Here is an 18,923-nt window from a genome sequence, read left to right as displayed (position 1 = left end):
ACATTGGAGAGGTGAGTCCTTACGGGAAGTCTCCCGACTGTGCCAGAGATCCAGAATCCCTTCACCAGACACCGACTGGAGTGGACAGTGCGTTCGTTGGGACGTTATAGTGAAGAGTTGGTCCGAGATTTCTACGCCTCCTACATGGATACTATCAGACCACTGATTGATAGGTGGGCTGCCCCCGCAAAACAGGCCCCACTTGAGCATGTCCGAGTACGTGGCATTCAGGTTGATATCTCCCTGCCTGCCAGTTGCCGGTATCTATACGGCGAGGATGGTGATGCCAACCAGACCCCTCTCACCGCCGAGTTCGACTACCGATTGCAAATTGTCAATGATGGAAAATTCTTGCGTGAGCCATCGCTGAGAGAGACCACCAAGGGGTGGATGGCCCTACACTTGTTAGTTGATGGAGAGGGTGCCGACTGGGTAACCAAGCCGAAGGGAGCCATCAAGTTTGCTAACCTGACCTTCACGGCGAAGTTCTTATGGTTGATTTCCGCCATTGCCTTTCCCCCACAGCTGCTGATTATGTAGGCACATGGGATCGTACAGTTCTGATGGCGGCAATGATAGCCGGGTTTGAGGTAGACTTTGCTTGGCTTCTACAAGCGGTCATGCACGAGAGGGCTTTTAAGGTCACAACTACTTACCCTTTTCCGTGCATGATATTTTCTTTATGCAGGTCCGCAGGTGTGCCTTTCTGGAACATTGATAAACTCAAGATCCCGGTGGGCACTGTTGATATCGGTCTCATCAAGGATGATGCCAATCTGTTGGTTCCACGAAGAGGGCCCCGTCCAGAGTTGCCTCCACTTGGTGACAATCTGGCTGATACAGTGGCATAGGCTTGCACGGCTACGCAGGATGCTTCTGTAAACACTGACACTAACTCGGGTCGAGTCTATCCCGGGTAGTAGCACTTCCCCGAGCTCCTCTCGTTCAATCCTTTTGCCCGCTCTGGTCCCGCTTGCTAGGGTCAAGAAACTACAGGCATAGATGGGTACACTTCTGAATCACATCCAACCTTAGATGCAGAGGTCTATTGATGAGGAAGAAGAGAGCTTTGAGCGGAGAATGGTCCAACAAATAGAGCGGAAGATCGCTGAGGTTCATCAGTGCTTGGACGCTTTTGAGTTGTGGGTACTAGCCCGGCCAGCCCCTTAGGTGGATGTGTCGACTCTTCAGGCTGCGGTCGAAAATCTTCGTGCATACATTGATATGATCCTAAAAGCTAGGGTGCCTGAGTCTGAGGCCCCTTCTGCAGAGCCTGCAGAGGAAATAGTGATGGCGGCCTTATTCGCCACTTCAAAGATTCAACCAGCTCCCCCCTCAAGAGAATGCAAAGAGGCGCAGGGGTCCAGAGGAGGATGAGACTACAGCATTGATGAAGGAGCGCCGTGAGATGGAGGCTGCGAGGAGAGCCTCGCTTGATGATGAGGAGGCGCGTCGGATCAACGCTATAGAGTCAACTGCTGGGGCATCTAGCTCCTGAAATGTGGAGATAGCGGGAGGCTTTGCTGATAGTGTTGTTGCTGATGAGGACACTGCTGAGGGTGTCCAGATTACAGAGGTAGTGGGTTCTGGGGAACCGGACCCAGCAGCCTGCTGATCGTCGGCGCTTTCCGCCCCAGGTTTGCTTCACCTACCACTCTCGTATTTCAATTTTTTTATTCATTGGGGACAATTGCATGTCTTTTTGTTGGGGGTGGGGTAAATGGAAAGTGAGTGCCAGGGTGAAGTATGAGTATCCCAACACACTATCCTCTTTTGTGGTTTTCTTGCCTGTGTTCTTTTTCCCCAAGAGACTGATTATTTTTACTGTTGAATCGGCATGTCTATATCTTCTGTACATAATTTAACTCTGCAGCATGATGGCTGAAATGATATCCCGATGAAATGAAAATAATGAATGACTAGGCATAGTAATTGATAAATGTGTGGATCTAAGTATGACATAGAGATACACCACTGCATTACCATAAGTCTAAAATTCGAACTAGGTTTCTGATAATCTTGTAGAGTAATGAGATGTAAGACACAAGGAAAGAATTGTTATTTTAGTTAGATTTTATCTTATTGTTCACCTATGGTTCCCAAAACCCTAGTTATGAAGTTTAGTTACCCATAATCATAATAACAATATTCAGATATGTAGTATAACAATTAATGCACTTACTTCAATGAGAAAGAATAATTTCAGAAATTTACTCGATTAATCGACAAAATCACCAACAATCAACTCCTGAGAAAAGTGTAATAAACCAAAGTGTAATAATCAAAATAATCTCCTCACAAAGAATATAACATAAAAGTGTCTAATCACCAAGAGTCTAACCCCAAAAACGAGGTTTTTTGAACTATTTATAATAAAACAAAAACCTAATCAAAGAAGGACTCTAATTGCTGGAAATCTTTCAAAATACGGCTGGGTCGATGGACCTCACGACGAGTAACAAAGGGCCATCATGGACTCCGTTATCCAATACTTTGCAATTCTTCTGCTGCTCTCTTCATTACCCTCGACGGCAGGTATAACATATCGTCACAGTCACAACATTCCGTCAAGGCTCTCCTTCCATAACACTTAAACTCTAAGAATTTGGGTACTGCGACTACTTCTCTGATCTTCACAATGAACCAGCAGGACGGACCGTCATGGCTACGATAGTCCGTCACGCACTTCGTAACCCCACAGTTGGTTAGACTTCCCCATCTTCCTTCAGCAGCTTCACTACGATGCCACCTACGGACCGTCACTGGCACGACAGACAAATTTCTTGCTCAAAAACATCCGCGTTCATCTTTAGACGGATTTCCTGCAAATAAAGAGAAACTTACATAAAAATTAATACAAAAAGGCTTTTAGATACACACTAAACTTAAGGAAAAAGCATTAAAAATACCGCGAAACCACGGTATATCATTCGACAAAAATGTTTTTATCTCATGCAAAATCATATGTTGGACAACAATATCAATATAATACACCTTAATTGTCAATACCATCAGAAATAACAATCATATTGAATGAAAGTCTCTTCCAAAGATTAAGTTCAACATAGCATGGGCAAACTTATATGCAGACTATCAAATCAGTAAAACAATAAGGTAAAAAAGTACAAACTGAACTTTAAAATATGCAAGATCCTAATTTATGTTAAGAATTTCTTTACAAAGAACACCAACTCATGGAAGAAAAAAAATATGCAGACTATCAACAGAGAATCTTAAATACATAATACCTTTTGAAGAACCAAATCATGAGCTGACCCCAAACAATATGGAAGATTTTTACCTCTTACAGCTTGTGCACTACTTGTGTCAATAGGTGAAGTAAGGTTAGATTCAGCACACACTTGTATTTATTGAAAATTCAATCCGGAGTTGTTTTGCAGCTATTGAGTGAATAAATGTCGCATTTATTCCCTCAATTCTTATTTAGAGAAGTCATTTTATTCGCATGCTTTTTGTTTAGATTGTTAATTTCCTCATCATTCTTCAATGAACTTCTTGTCACTGATCTACCATAGCACCTAAGTTTACCTGGCTGCTCCTTTCCAAACACCGCCCTAAATCCATCATCAGCTATTCTCTCGAATTCCATCTGGACGTTTTGCTAGCATCTCATCAAGGGTACTGCTTTTATAAAAATATCTTTATAATTTTTGTTTGTGTCGCCTCCAAGTATCACGAAGACCAGTCATGTAATTAGAAATTTGGACTATCCATAGTAAAATAAATTTAGCTTTACTGAGTAAAAACTAAATTAAAGTAAGCAATCTTAAGAGTGATTGTTCTTACATTGGATATTCCCACATGCGCTTTTTAGTATCCTTTGGAACCACATGCCAACTAGTGTACATCAAGCTGATTAATCTAGGATTCCTTCAAATGATTCCTATAAAGTTGCTTAATTGTGAAAGTATGCTATTAGTTGGTCCTGCTTCTTGTCCTTTATCAAATGTCACCTCGTTTATTTCTTCGAAATTTCATGCGTGAATATCGTTATATGTTGTTTGTCACCTCCTTTATGTCCTTCCAAATTTCTAGATTGATGTAACAAAAAGGAATTAAGGTATTTCTTTCATAACGAGTACTAAATCTTAAAAGGTTTAAGAAATACCTTTTGTAATAAAATTAAATGTTAATTTCCTCTTCGGCATCGCATTTATCTCAACCAAGTTCTTCTTGATCACAAGATTATCCAATGCTTTGTTGTGTTCATTAATAGTAGGAGTATGCAGAAATTCCACATAAGTTGTTGTGTGGTTATCACGTTTTGTTTCATCATCTAGGCGTATCCTTTGATTTTTTTTAAAAACTGATCAAAAGTACTAGTTGGTATGAACGACTTTATCTTTACCGACTTGCAATTTTGTAGATCAAGAATATCTTGTTCATTATGTACCACTCCAATACTTATCTGTTGCTTATCCTGAAACTCACCAATAGCGTTTTCTAGTCGAGCCGACTTCCTTTTACATGATTGAAGTTCATTATATCCTCAATATCATGTTCTACCACTCCATTACCTATTGTTGTTGTCATCATATGTACTGAACCAGTAACACTTCCTTGAATGACGTTTGGAACCTAGTGTTCATAGGAAGGTTAATTCATTTATCTTTAATGGACTCTTCAGATTGAAATAACCTCTGTTTAGTTTGTCCATTTCTTGCATTCATAGGTGAGGTTCCAAGCTATTCCCTTGTAGACGATGGAATTACTAATTTGTGCCCAAGTAATTCACTCTTTCCTTGTTGTGGAATGAAATCCTCAGAATTCTTCCTTTTATGTGGTATTGGTTCCTACTATTTGTTAGCTTTATCATTGCGTTCATTTGCAAGTTTTTCTCTCTGAATCTTGAATTTCTTGGCCTATTCAGCACTTAATCAGTATTGCATATCGATATCCAGATTCTTCAATGGACTTTGAGCTTTGATTGGATAAGACCCCTTTATCTTTAATATTGTTGATTGATTCATTCTTCTCGCTTTGTTTTTATCTCTTTGATTTCCTTCCTTGTAGTAAGGAAACAAACAAAATATTAAGGTTCTTTAAGTGAAATAAGTAAAAGCAATATAATTTTGAAACAAGGTTGACAGTTGGATAGCTTATTATAACATATTGCAGCAGCTTAGTTTCCCAAATTTCAAGTACTATATATATTACAGCAATTGAGTTTCCAGAAGTGCTAGTACTGTAAACTTAATCTATAACCGTACAAACACAATATCCCTGGAGCCACAAGTAAACTGGTCCTATAAACTGTACAACCGTTCCTGATCATATTAAGTCATTATTTAGATTTAAAAGTGTAAGCAAAGACTTTTAAGTCATTGTTTTCCTTCATTCTGAAATTTTTCTTTATTGATTTACAACATGTCGGAAGATGATGAATTTGTGGCCTTAGATGGATATGGGATTATGAAAACGATAGTTATAACCAAATCATCAAAAAAATCTTTGTCAAAGGCTTCTGATGGCCCCTCTCTGTAACAGAAACGCAGAATAGTACGTTAGGGTAAATTTTTAATCCTTGAATTCTTGTAGGTTAATTAAATTAGAGGTGCAACATGAACAAGAATGTCAAGAATGACATACCGTGTGGTAATCATCTGTTGATATAACCTGGGAAAGAATCTAGGTTCTTCATGCTAAAATGTAAGATTCTTAAAATGTTCGTGTATTAAAAATTTTTTGTGCTAATGGAGTCGTGCTTCACTTTACCTTTTGTAAATATATGGCATATAGTTTTCAAGTACACTCAATCATAAGAACTAAGAAAATGGTTATCAACTACAAGTACATGTTCCTCAATAATATAATAATCTTATAGAATCCAACATATATATTACAGGAAAAACGTTTTTCAAATTCAACTCCAAAAATGGACAACTTCTCTCTACTTAAATTACTTAAAAATAAAGACTTTTTCCTCTCTTAGAGGGATTAACTCGGGGCAACGATAAAAGCATAAGCGAGTTCATGCTACAAATATCATTGTTTTGCTTCTAATTTCAAAAGCCTGATCATAAAAGTAAACAACTAAGTATATAAATAACAAACAATGAAATAAAGAAATAATCAACTAGAAGTACAGGTTCTTCAATAAAATCATAATCAGATAAGAAGCCAACATCAATTACTTAACGAATAACAATTGGGCACATGAAAAAATCCAACAAAATACATAAACATTGTAGAGGTATAATCTTCAATACCACATATTAGATATGTTAATGTGTTTGTACATAAACAACAATTACATTACAAAAACAATAAGTGAGAACTATATGATCATCAAAACAATTATGGAACTCATAGTGCGTCATCTTCAAACTCTTCTTTAGACTCAGATTCAAACTTATCTTCAGACTCATATTCAGACTCGTCTTCAAAATCATCCGCAAACTCATCTTCATTCTCATTTTCATACAAGTCCTAAAACTCATCGATATAATCATTTTCTAAATTTTCATCATAGACGGCATGAAGTTGTTGAGTGAGAAGTTCCTCCGAAGGCATATCAATAATTTTTTCTGGTACATCAGTCCTTATTAAGAGTACTACACCATTATCTTTTTGTATAGATGGTCCCATTAAATGTTCAGATGGCTCATTTCCACAACATTATGTGAGATTAAATTAAACTTCATCACTCATGTTAATGAAGTCTCTCGGAACTGTCTTCATAACATAATGGTTATCTTGATCATATGGATCTTGCACATAGAAGCATTGGTGTATTTGAGATGCAAGCACAAAAGGCTCTTCTTGAGAGCATCTCTTGTTAAAATTGACATAAGTAAGGACATAAGCATCATTTTCAACCTCATACCAATGACACTTAAACAGAAAAATCATAAAATCACTGTAATAGTCTAATTCAACAATACCAACTATTTTTTCATAATAAGTCAAATCTGCAGCAATCGGATTTTTATCCTATACCTTGAAAAGCTTGTAGTTGAGGTAATTAGTGCACCACCATTATTTTGTATTTTATGCCTTGCATCACGCTGCCTAAGATGGAATCTATATCCACTTATTAGATACCAAGAATATGTTTTTGCAAAAGAATTTTGTCCTTCAAACAATTGTTTTATACAATGAGGCACATCCTCTTGCAAAGCACGTGTTTCCAACCATTGAGATAAGTTTTAAGAATTATTCTTGGCTTTGCTCCATTTAGATCTCCGTGGGTGATTATTAACCTCTTGCTCATGCGCTCTACAGAAAATGTACCTTTTTTTTGTTAAGTACCTAATAAAATAAGTTAAAATTTTATTATACAAATAAAAAACTATATTCAATTTAAGGTACCTAATATAATTTTTAACATCATCACAAATTTCACAATAATTATTTATGTGCCTGGCTTAGTGACTTGTCATCTAAAATGATTGGATAAGTTTTCTTTGCTCCTAAAGGAACTTCTTTGTTTGAAAATAAACACATGCTGTTTGCGTTCTTAGGTCACATTCATAATTATTTTGCACTCTTATGTTAAATCTGGTATGCACCCCACGATGCACATATTTGAAGATAAATTCATTCAATTCTCATGTATATGCTATGCAACCTTTTGGAAAATGCCTATTACAAATGTATGATTTGAATGTCCCCATTTCTCTTTAAGTGGAGTACATCCATCGATTTTGAATTGGACTGTCAAATCTCACTTTATTCACCAGTTGAATAGGCAAATGAATCATTGTACCAAATAGTGAAGGATGAAAAATTGGCTCCAACTGATTTACTGTTTCTATGCTCTCTTCTTCTAAGCAATCCAGTTCCTCCAATGTGATTACTTTTTGACACAAATGATGGAAGAAGGAACTTAGACGAATCAAAGAAATAAACACATGATCAGGACGAATGATTTTAATTGGTGTTGGAAGAATGTAATGTAACATGAATGAGCATCATGGGTTTTATAATTCGACACTTTTCTTTCATCCAAGTGCACACACCTAGATATATAGTAGGCACTACCACCAGTTAGCTTGATTTTCTTTAAAACTCCACAAAATATTGATTTCTATCAATTTTTCATTGAGAAGCACGCTTTTATGAACTTGGGTCTCTTACTATCTTCTGTATCTTTTCGTTGAAGTTTCGTCCTGGTTCCCATATCTTTCAAATCATACAGGGCTTTTGCATGATCCTTTGTTTTTCCAGAAATATCCAAAGAGTTCCAAGTATTCTATCAACTATGTTCTTCTCTATGTGCATCACATCAATATTCTGGTGCAACAAGTTATGCTGCCAGTAAGGTAACTAATAATATTGACAATATAAATGAAGATCCACAAGTATGAAAAAATTAATCATGCTTATGATTATTCTTGAACAACATGCTATTATTGAGACATGCATCCATTTTCTCATAATCAAGACCAAGATTCATAAACATAGACTTGGTTTTATTGTAAGACGAAAGAATGTTCAACTCGAGAATTGCCTTTTTTAATAACTCTAAAAGAGAAGAGAATTATGCATTGCTCTATCCATGTCGACACTTCAACAAATATAAACAAAGTGTTAATGATTATTTAGAGAATCCTGTAAAACAAAGATATAATACATGGTTTTCCTCTTCAACTATATTATACAACTTCTTTGCATCTTCATTTGGACCATCATAAACCCCTTCAGCCTGTGCACATTCTAAATTGATCATTCAACAACCCATCAATATCATCACCCGGGTAATCTATATAATAATTAAAATTAAATGATATCCCATTCCTTATGATTGATCCATTGAGTATATAGCCTTTAACAAACGTATAGCATATAACATGATCGTACACTTCATTCCTTCGAGTCCAAAGAATATTACAATATTTTGCCCATGGACACTGAATTTCCTCCCCTTGAGAATCTCCACAAGAGTAGGCAAAATCTTGAATGATTCACACCATCGATATACTCTTTGCTATAACTTGCTAAAATCATCCAATCCCTGGATGGGATATGTGAATTCCTAGAAGAAGTTATAAATATTTAATGTTTGAGTAACAATTATAAACTACTTCACAAATAAGTCTTAAAAATCACGAGTAACGGAGTAAGTTATTAGAATCATGTATTATGAGATGATAAAAGTTTCTTACCTAGTTATGACATTGTTGCTATGCCAGATCAGATCTTGAATTGTCAACAAATATATATTGAATGTTGATGATACTTCTAAGGAAAAAATAATTAGTACACCAGAAGGTAATTAAATAAATTTATTTATTTTATCTCTAGGTAATACGTACACCAGAAGTATTCTTAAACCTCTGATCTTGAAAATATTCGAACAATTGTATAGCTAAAAGAATATGTTAGTAAGGATAAATGTGAGAAAAATGTTGTGTCCTTACCTAACAAGCAGTAGTAAAACCAGCTACAACAGAAATCGTGTTCGTCAGCGAGAAGTTCTTCAGCTCTTCATCGAGAAATATGTCTAAAACAATATCATCATATTAATACTTGTCCTGTTTTTTTTATCAACTTTCTAAAGTAATTATACATTGTAAATCCCAAGAGATTAATTAATTATAATGAATCTTTTTTTCTTATTCTAGCATTTATTAGGAAATATATTCATTAGATAAAAGATGCAACAGGTTAGCAAAAGTTAATGGAAATTGATAGTAAATGCTTTTATGAAAATTGATGGAGGCACAGTTAAATGGACCTATTCTATAGACGAGGAGGTCCATCTGACTAATATATCTATTAGTCTAGTGCAAAAGCGCAATCAAAATGCAATTCACCCATGTTTGGTAATCAATCAAAAATCAGAATTTGAAGAACTCAATTCCACTGAGGATATACAGGAAGGCAAAAACATAGTCAACTTTTTTCAACCCCTATAAGTGGAAATGATGTTTATATACGAAGGCTAAAATACGAGCTACACTCCTAAAAATAAATTGATGAAACTAAAAAACTAGCACACCCCAAAAATCCCTAAAAAAACAAAAGAATATCGAAACTGTAAAGTTAAATTTTGACTTTCAAAATAGAACTTCTTCCCTTATAAACCCCATCAAAACAAAAGTTGTCTTAAATCATTCTCTACAGTAGGAAATTTGAGAGACAAGTGTGATAGAGACTACTTAGCTTCAGTTCATAATCTTGCCAATAACCCAAAAGTATTCAATTCCATCTTAATGCCAAAAAAATTTGAATAACATCAGCTAACAAGAAGAATGTTTTGGTAAAAAACTTGGCGAAATAGGTATCGATAGAGAGAATCATACTTACTCTTCAAGAAGTCGTTATTGGAGAAGATGAATTGAGCTATAGTTCTTCAATGACTTCAACTCTTCAGCTTAGTTCTTCGACGACTTCATCTCTTTTAGCGTGTATCAGAAAAGATAATTGATTCTTCATCTGTCTTTGTCACTATTGGAATCTAGACCACAGACCGGAACGACATCATTGACCTCTCAAAGGTCGCAGAGAAGCCTACATACGTCATCTTTACTTCATCTAGGTTAATTTTTATGAAAAATTTAAACTTTTTGTTATTTATCATTTGTATAAGACATTCTACTTAAACTCATAAATGTTAACAATCAACCATCTAAAATTAAGATCATCAAATGAAAGAAATAGTTCATTGCTGCATTAAATATGTACTTGCCAAAACGGCATCAATACAAAATCTGAAATGAAGTTGTAAAAGAAACACTAGCGGAACGTGCTCCACTATCTAAGGCCTGCATCAAAGCTAGATAATAACAGTAGACAACCTCGAAATCATGAGGGACTACCAAGTGCATATGAAAGCTCCATGTCTGAATAGATGTAACATTGTACCGTACGATCTAACGTCCTCCTGTTTATGCACCTAAAAATAGATAATTCTATGGAATTAGTCAAACTTGTACTGAGTATGGGTATATGCAAGCACACACCAAGGACATGCATGTGCAACAATAGTTTTTTCCTAACAACATGATTTATGGAAAGTCAAGTCAGTCGACTTGCAAAATTTTTATTATGAATGTCAATGGACTAGCAAAATTTGGTTTGGGAAAGTCATGCCATGAGTGTAACATGCATCATCAAATTTATTATTTTGCAAACAGCACATAACATATTTCACATATCGTATGACGTAGTTCATATCATTCTTTCATTTGCCATGAGACCTTGGAATCATGGACTTTGCATTAGGACTTCCTAAAATAAGGTCTCAACATATTGGACGTGAACTAGAGATCCTTCTTTAGATAAAAACAGAGTCTGCATCATTAATTCATACGTACTTCATTTTTCAATCTTTCATATACTAGTGCAATCACCAATCATACATGGCATGTTGTTTAAGACTCTCGTCGGGTTTGTTGTGCAATGATCAAAAATAACCTAGCGTCATTACTTAAGTCTATATCACCTCTTGATTATCCTATCCTTACACCTTTGGTATCGTTCATTTCATTATGTGCATCATTTGAGGCTAGACGCAATCTTTCTTTGGGAACTTTAACTTTAACCGACATAAATCATGTGAGCATCATGAAATCTAGTGTGTCCCCCACATAGAACAGAGGTGGAGTCACTAGACAAAGTGACCCAAAACATGTTAGTGTACATGGGAATGGAACACCGCTAGATCACTATATTGGCGGTATAGGTTCGAAGACAAGGAGAGATAAGGAGACCTATACATGGCATGCCAGACAGTCTCATCTCATGAGATTTACGTGAACCTCCGCCCTACATGAAAGAAGGCATCACCACTCATAACTAGCTTATCGGTACTAAGCATAAAGGTCTATTACATTTAACTCATACATCATGGAAGCTGGATTCTAGCATGAGGACATCATATCTCATTATATCATTTATCATATCATCATTAGTATTAAGTATGAATTAACTTCAATACTTTTATTAGAATTTTCATAGTGACTGGTCGCTTCATTAGCTTTACACTGTCAAAGGTGAGTACATTTTGGTAACATTTACTTAGGCTCATTGGAGATTTCTCTCATCTTTAAAGTTAGACTCTTATCATGTTTTCACCACATTCATTAACTTTGGCATATTTGCTCTTCTTTATTACTCACCCCTTTACATGAATGTTCATTTCAGCATAAGCCAATGAACTTGGCAATTTAGTGTTTTTCACTCTTACTTTACCCCTGCTAGGTTTACATCATTCTATCACATACATCTTAGGTTCACTTTTTTATAAACTTATGCTAGACTTATGAGTCAACACATACAAGCCATGAGGCTTCATTCATAGTTTGTCTAAGGGATTCATGTTTACCAAAGATTTTTTTTTACAAGACTTATGCATAATTTTTATATGCCAAAATATTTATTTTGATCTTTGGAGGGAGCATTAATTAAGTATTTATTGATGTATGACTTGTATGTCAATACAGAATTGGGCAAAGGAAACCGATTGTGAATCCATTGGACAACACATAGTTAATTTACATTCACCTAATTTTGAATATACATTTTGGCTTAGGGAACCCGATTTCGAATCCCCTAACTAACATTATTATTCCTTTATTTTTCCCTCCCCTCACTTCACCTTAGTCGTTTTAAGCATTACGTGATCCGAGATAGAACCCCCATAGAAACATTCATTTATTTATCTTTTTCCTATGTTTTTTCAATGTTGGCCGAGAGGAGGTGGGTTCGAATCCCACTCCACTCATTATTTTTTTTAATTTCTCTCCTTATATCCTCCTTAAGTCAAGAGTTGGTGGGTTAGAATCCCACTCCTCTCATTATTTTTATTATTTTAAATTACTCTTTACTCTCTTGTGTGGCCGAGAGGTTGTGGATTCGAATCTCACACCTCACATTTCTTTTCTGCCTTCATGTAGTGAGGCTTGGGTTCAAACCCCACTGACCTCACATGTTTTAAATTTATTTTTAAACTTCTCAAACCTCAAATGTTCTGGCCAAAACTCCATCACAAAGTTCTGGAAATTTGACTAAATTTTCTCGCCTTTTCCTAACAATATTCATACATTCGTTTTGTTGTATTTTCATAATTTGTTTAACGCTTTTTTTAGTGTGAATTCATTGTTGGTCTAGCTTAGATTTTTCCACTTAAGATAGTCCACTTTACATTTCATTAAACATCACATATTACACATCGTATGCACCTAAATTAATATCATTAAACAAGCCATTTTAAGGCTTTAAGATGGAGAAAAACAACAAACATTTTACACATTGCACCACATCATTTTTGGTTGACATCATTGAACGTGCTTGTTATTTTAAAAAACAAAATAATAAAGAACGTCATATTTCAAACTTATATACTAGAAACCGTACGAAAAACATGATTTATAACCTAATTTAGATTTAAACGGAAGGAGACTAGGGAAAAGGAATTTGACAATAAAAGGGACAGCCCTAGTTTCATACGTTTAATTTGGTAGAAAGAAATTTCTCTTGGAGGAAGGATTCCAATAGAGAAAACCCATACCTTTTAGAGGTGATATCTTCAAATAGAACTGGTCCCCAACATCAAACTCTAGGGGCCGCTTCCTCTTATCCGCATATGAAACATGCCAACTGTAAGCAATAGCCAACCTATCTCCAATCACTCTGTGCTTCTGCAAGGCCTCGTGAATGATCTCTAGAATCAAAATGTATGACTTTCCAACCTCGAACCATCAAACTGGAGACCTCAATATCCTACCATACAGTTCCTCCAATTGTGCAATCCCAATGCTAGAGTGATAGTTGTTATTATATGAGAACTCTATCAAAGGAAAATTGTCGTCCCAACTATCTTTTAAGTCAATCTTGCACGCCCTCAACATGTCTTCCAATGTCTGAATGGTGCGCTCTTCCTTCCCATCTGTCTGAGGATGAAAGGCAGTACTAATCTTTACGTGTGTGCCCAAGCTTATCTGGAAAGATGTTCAGAAATGTGAAGTAAACTGAGCTCCTCTATCTAAGCTGATAGACAGAGGAATACCATGCCATCTCACAATCTCATTTATGTACAGACTCTCACAGTCCTCGGCTCTGTAAGTAGACTTCACAGGAATAAAGTAGGCAAACGTAGTCAATTTGTAATCAATAACCAATATGGAGTCACGCTATCTCCTATTCCTCGGAAGAACATCCATGAAGTCCATTTTAATGTCCTCCCACATCAAAGTCAGAACCTCAGTAGTCTTAGTAAGACCGCCAGGTTTATGATATTCTACCTTAACCTGCTGACAATTAGGACACTTGGCCACATATTGTTAAATGTCCTTCTTCATTCCATCCAACCAATAAATCTGCTTAACATCATGATACATCTTGGTGGAACCTACATTTATGGAATATATAGAACCATGGGCCTCAACAACAATCCTGGTGCTCAAAACATCCATATCTTGTATACACAGCCTTTCTTGATACCTAAATAAGCCTTCACCTCCCAATGCAAAAGACTCATTCATCTTTATCAACACTGATTCCTTCAGCTCCATCAACACAGGATCGAGATGTTGACCCTTCTTGACTTCAATTAGAAAGGATGATTCAGAACAAGGATGAACGGAAACACCCCAACTAGTAGAGTCAACCAATCGCACACCAAGTCTGGCCAGGTTGTGTAGATCTTTCGCTAACTCCTTCTTTTGATCCTCAACATGGGTTGTACTTCCCATGCTCATCCTGTTCAAAACATTGGCTACAATATTAGTCTTACCTGGATGGTAGTAAACATTCATGTCATAATCCTTCAACAGCTCCAACCATCTCCGCTGACGTAGATTCAACTCCCTCTGTTTGAAAACGTAATGAGCACTCTTGTGGTCTGTGAACGCATCCACATTCACTCCATACAAGTAGTGCCTCAAAAACATCAGTGCAAATACCACTGCTACTAGCTCCAGGTATGAGTGGGATAGTTCTTCTCATGAACGTTGAGACGTCTAGACGCATAGGCTATCACCTTACAACCCTGCATAGGAACACAACCCAAACTAACCCTAGATGCATCACAATAAAAATTGTGATTCTTACCACACTTAGGCAAAGTAAGCACCTGGGCTGAAGTGTGTCTGTTCTTGAGCTCCTAGAAACTCTTCTCGCAAGCTTTCGTCCATTAAAACTTGGCCATATTCTTATGCATAGCTGTCAGTGGGGAATAAATGGAAGAAAAGCCCTAAACGAACCTGCGGTAGTAAACAGCCAATCCCTAGAAGGTACGGATATCTATGGGAGTGAGAGGTTTAGGATAGTTCTTAAAAACCATAGTCTTCCTGGGGTCCACCTCTACACCTTGATCGGACACAACATGACCCAGGAAGGTCACTAATCTAAGCCAAAATTCTTACTTGTTGAATTTGGCGTACAACAGATATTGTCGAAGTACCTTCAAGGTTTGTCTCATATGTTATTCATGCTCTTCCTTTGTACTAGAATAGTTGAGAATGTCATCAATGAATAATATGACGAAAGATTCAAGGTATACATGGAAGAACCTGTTCATGAGATCCATAAATGCATCAAGTGCATTCGTGAGACCAAATGAAAAAATTATGAACTCATAATTACCATAATGGGTGCGTAAGACTGTCTTTGGGATATCTCCATCCCTAAACCTATGCTGATGATACCGTGAATGAAGATCAATCTTAGAGAATAAACTATATCCTTGGAGATGATTAAACAAATCATCTATTATGGAAAGTGGATACATATTCTTTATAGTGACTTTGTTGAGCTGCCGATAATCGATACACATTCTAAGGGTTCCATCCTTCTTTTTCCCAAACAACACTGGAAGCGCCCTAAGGGAATATGCTCGACTGAATGAAACCCTTATCACTGAGATATTTTAACTGCAGCTTCAACCCTTTGAGTTCAGTTGCATCTATTTTGTAGGGAGGAATAAAAATTTGTTTAGTATCGGGTTCTAAGTCGATGCCAAAGTCAATCTCTCGGAGAGTCGGGAATCTAGGCAAATCATCAGGAAATACACCTAGGAACTCATTCAAAACAGGCATTGAGTCTATGGAAGAAATGTCATGATCTAAATCATTAACACTCACTATATGACATAAAACCCTTTGGACATCATTTTATTGGCCTTAAGGTTCGATATCAAGGGATTAGGACGACTCGAGCTGACCCCTCCCAGACTAGTTCCTCTTCATTAGGGAAACAAAATATCACCACTCTACTAGGTTAATCCAAACAAGCATAACAACTTGGAAGTCACTCCATGCCAAGGATAACATCAAAAACATGCATGGGTAACTCAACCAAGTCTTCACACATAGTCTTACCACTTCGAACTATTGTGCAATCCTTGTATACTCTATCAGTTCTTACATTTTCTCCTAAAGGTGTACTAACCAGTTTAGGATCATACAAGACTTCAGGCGATATTTCAAAAGTGAGAGCAAGCAAAGAAGTTACAAAGGAAATCATAGACCATAGATCAAGTAAGGCATAAAAAGAGGTTGATAATACTTGCATCATACATGTGACCACATCAGCGGACTTTTCCTGATCCTCCCTGCCCTTTGGGCATAGAACTTGTTCCTCTTAGGAGGCTCGGCAGCTGCTGCACCCTGTAGATTAGGCCTAGTCTGAGCATTCCCTCCAGCATGACCTTTGTTCTGTGGGTAGTCTCTTATCATATTCCCACTCTTACCGCAACAGGAAAATTCATTAGTGCCATGTCAGCACTCTCCAATTTGAGCACGGCCACACTTAGCACAGTTCTTTTAGGGACGCTGCATCTCCCCTCCATTGCCCTTCTTGGGCTCAGGTCTGCATCCTCAAGGTGTCGTACTCCTCTATGAATTAGAATTCTCAAAACTCTGATGCCCCTTCTTGGACCAGCACTGCTCACGGACGCCAAAATTGTTTCAATGGCCTCCATGGCTGGGACTTGCCTAATTTTTAGGCTTCGGACTCCTAGCATCACGAACGCCCCTCTTTCTGCGACTATCCTCTACCTGTTAGACATGCACCATAAACCAGGAGAGGTCTATAATATAATGGATCATCGCAGACCGATAGTCCTCCTCCAGATCTCCGTTGATTCCTCTGAGGAAACTGCTCATCTCATCCCTGCTGTTAGATACAAGGGAAGTAGCATACCTGGATAATTTAACAAACTTCAGTACTCATCTAATCCTTTTTATTGTATTCTAAGGAAAATAATATACCTTGATAGTTTGACAAACTTTAGGGAATGCTCCCTAACTGTCATTCATGCCTGCTTAAGGTTAACAAACTCCTCAACCTTCGCCACCCGTATCTCCTTGGGAAAGAATCTGTAGGAAGGCTGTGTTAAATAGCTCACAAGTTACCGAAAGTACGCTCAAAGATCGACTATCTTGCCTTATCTTGCACCAAGTCTCTACAACATTCTTGAGCTGATAGGAAGCCAGCTCTGGTTTGTAAAAATCTGTTGCCCCCATAACCACTAAAATCTTATGTACCTCATCAACAAACTCCCTGGGGTCATCTGATGTCTTTCACCACGAGAAAATAGGAGGATTCATCATTGTGAAGTCTTGCAGCCTGTCACTCATGCTTCATTCCGGTGGTCCTCTTTCTCAGCATTCTGTCTGTTGGCCTGGGCTTTCATAGCATGGGCCTGCATGGTGATGTCCTGAGCCATCTGAGTTATAGATATACGCACCTCAACATCAGTCAATCAAACTGGGTTAACTAGCATGGCCACTCCTTCAGTTGGAGCCATGGGTAGAACGTGATTGACCCCAGCACCTGCTCCTCCTCTCCTCTGACCAATGTTTCTCCTGGTATTCATTCTGTAAAAACATCAAGATTTTATGTTATACACGCTCATAACACCAAGAAATCACACATTACCAAAGGCATGATAAGATAAGAAGAATGGATATTTTCCTACGCATCATGTAGTCTCTAATTAATGATAGTAGTGCATTTCACTACCATGACTATGAAACTACTCAGTGATGTTTATGTGAACTTATATCCTCAGAATTTAACCTAGGGATCTGATACAAACATTGTCATGATCAGATTCTAGACCCCAGACGAGACCAACATCATTCACCTCTCAAAGGTCGCACACAAGCCTTCATACGTCATATTTACTTCATCTAGGTTAATTTTTAAGGATAATTTGAACTTTTTGTTATTTAACATTAGTATAAGACATTCTACTCAAACTCATAAAGGCTCACAATCAACCATCTAACATTAAGATCATTAAATGAAAGAAATAGTTCATAGCTACATTAAATGTTTACTCACCAAAACGGCACCAATACAAAATATGAAATGATGTGGGAAAAGAAATACTAGTGGAACATGCTATACTATCTAAGGGCTACATCTATGTTAGATAGTAAAAGTAGATAGCCTCAAAAACATAAGGGCCAAAAAAGTCTAGATGGAAGCTCCACATCCGGATAGTTGTAACGTTGTACCGTACAACCTAACATCCACATGTGTCTGCACCTAAAATAGGTAATTGTATGGAATTAGTACACTGGTACTAAGTATGGGTATATGGAATCATACACCAACAAAAGGAATGAGTAAAAATGTAACGACCTGTTTAGTCGTTTTAAGCAGCAGATTTTATTTCTTGAAAAACTGTCTGAGTCGATGGAACCCACGTGGACCGTCATGGGCACGACGGACCGTCGAAATTGTCTCGTTCCAAAATACTTAGAATTCTGAAATTTGGGTACTGAAATCGACTCTCTGAACTTCGTAACGACATGGCAGGACGGACCGTCGTGGGTACGACGGACCGTCACAGACCCTTTTGTGGAATTGAGTCTCTGAACTCTGTGACGGAGCAGCAGGACGGACCGTCGTAGGAGCGACGGGCCGTCACAAGATGCGTAATCCCAGGCTGGGTCGGATTTCTGCTTAGCAATTTAAGGGGCGTTTTGGACTATTCCTGCTTTAAT

Source organism: Solanum pennellii, chromosome 6, assembly GCF_001406875.1.
Source record: "Solanum pennellii chromosome 6, SPENNV200".
NCBI lineage: Eukaryota > Viridiplantae > Streptophyta > Magnoliopsida > Solanales > Solanaceae > Solanum > Solanum pennellii.
This window is presented reverse-complemented; position numbering follows the sequence as displayed.